The 2,465-nt window shown below is 27.6% G+C and overlaps 1 non-coding gene across 1 annotated transcript; it reads left to right on the forward strand.

Annotated features, from left to right (window-relative positions):
* The first annotated feature begins 419 nt into the window (after positions 1 to 419).
* Positions 420 to 492, forward strand: Trnar-acg. Its single transcript has one exon. It is a non-coding gene; the product is annotated as a tRNA-Arg (tRNA).
* The last annotated feature ends 1,973 nt before the right edge of the window (positions 493 to 2,465 follow it).

Genomic DNA, 2,465 nt, shown 5'->3' on the forward strand with positions numbered 1-2,465 from the left:
GTATGTTAAGCGGGCAAAAGATGGCGACACTAGTAAGAAGTAAATACAGTAAAATATTTTTATGCTTTAATTTAATTTTAATTTATAGTTTCATTGCATAATTATAAATTTATAGTAAAAATTTATTATTTTTACTAATTTTTAAGTAATTTACATATGAAAAAAATATTTTAATGTACTGTACTACTGTAGTGTAAATAGACGAATCAGGAAGCGCCATCTATTATGTTTTATCGTAGTTCACCCGAATAAAATACCATTAATATTTGATTTTGTGTATTAAATGTGTTTTAAATCAGCGATTTAAAGTGATTTTAAAATGTAAATATTAGAAAATAAATTTAAAATTATGAATTTATATAAATAAAAAATATTATTTATGCGTTTAAAAGGGTGGTAAGTACTCCTCCCTACCGCTCGGGCCAGTGGCGCAACGGATAACGCGTCTGACTACGGATCAGAAGATTCCAGGTTCGAATCCTGGCTGGCTCGTAAACTTTTTTTTTTAATTTAATTTAATTTTTCAAATATATTTGTACTTTTATACTCATTTACTACGTTACACAGATATTTACTTATTTTTTTAACTAAGAATTGATAAGCAGTATACCTTAAAATGTATGAAAAATGCAATACTATCAATACTAGAAAGTATACTTCTAGAATTTATTTCTAGATTAATACAAAATAGATAAATAAAAATTATAACGAAATTCAAGACGTTTATAAAGCCACAAAATTAACGTAATAACAGATTATAGTTAAATCATTAATATCATAAATGGGGGTGCACATCGCTTATAGTGATCATTAACCTAGAAAAATATACTTTTAAAGTAATTAAAGAGTAATTTAATATTAAAAGTATATCATATTGCAGATATAATCTCTGTGTTTGCTAAGAAAATCATAGTTACACTTCGACCTTTCAAGGTTCCATTAATTGAATCCATTAAGGATCAATGGATAACGTGGGATAATTCAATAAAAATACACCCAACTCTTATAATAAATATAATATAAGTTCCATTTGCACCCTTCGCTTTCAATTACAACATTATGTATCCACTATTATAAAGGAAACGTGGGATAAATAAATAAATAAATAAAAATGATTATTCTTTATCTGACATGATTTAAATTAGGCCATTTTTGAACTTCAAAAAGCAGAAAAGAGGGTAATTATGTCAACTTGCAAAGTATAATTTGACCTAAATAATATGTATTTTATTTATTTATTTATTTATTTAAAGAAAATTTTTTTTTAAATTATAAAGAATGCCTACTTTATGAATTGTCTGTGAATTAATTGCAATACGTAAACATAATGAATATGTAATCCAGTATGAGTGTCGTTTAAGTGTTTACATCGAAATTTCGTTAAGAAAAAAAAAAAGTTGAATTCGATGAAGGTGGAGTATATTGCAACATTGTATACTTTACCAAACTGCATCTTAAGTACATATTTGCATACAAATATTCACTCAAAATGCATATTTACACGCTCACTGACTTGTAAATGCTAAATATTGTAATGTATACATTAAATGGTTAATTTCGACATTACTTAAAAACCCCCCTTCAATTGACTTAAATTATTTCTTATTGGAAGAATTTATTAGGCATTTTGTAATTGTAACCAATCAACACGATTTTGCAATATTTGCAATTTAAATTATATCATCATTAAATATATTTATATATCTATATATATATATATATATNTGATTTTTTTTAAATTTAACATTATCTTTTTTTTATTTTAATTAATGTTTTTGGTCTGTTTGTGGTTAAATATTGGCACGAAAGTATTAAAATAGCACTCTACTTAGTGTTAAAAGATGAAGAAAGTAGAGATCTTTGGATTAAAAAAAAATAAGAATTAAAATTTTAAATTCGAGAGTATTAAATCGTGTCTAGCATAAGAGTAATTAAACTTTCAAAATATAAATTTTTATTTATTACATCGTTAAAAAAAAGTTAATAATTAAGAAATTAAAATAAACACGTATAAAGAAATATTTAGAAACAATTCAGCAACCAATCAGGTGCGGTCTGTCAAGGTGACATTTGTGACTAACCAATTAAATCTACACATCCATTGGGCGATTCATCTTCATTGGGTCAAGTGAAGATTAATGTGGGGGGAAAACGAGGAGACGAAACCCGCTTTCCTCCTACATCCTCCCACTACAGTGATGAAGATAACTATGTTGTAAGAGTCAGGGGTCGACAATAGCTTCGACAGATGGCGCTACGGAGACACCAACGAGGTCAATTTGTCAACATCGACTAGACACAACGGAAAATCAGATTTGGGTAGGGTAATATAGCAAAGAGCTGAGAAAAACCGCTCCACAAGGAGGTATCTGTCAACTAGGTTGGAAGTTGATGGTATTGAGAGACGTGATGTTGTGGTCTAATAGACAAGCTGTAAGATGTTTTTGATGCACTGACAAATGTGT

The sequence above is a fragment of the Centruroides sculpturatus genome, unplaced genomic scaffold (genome assembly GCF_000671375.1).
Source record: "Centruroides sculpturatus isolate CEXI.00-Female unplaced genomic scaffold, Cexi_2.0 scaffold1245, whole genome shotgun sequence".
Taxonomy (NCBI): Eukaryota; Metazoa; Arthropoda; class Arachnida; order Scorpiones; family Buthidae; genus Centruroides; species Centruroides sculpturatus.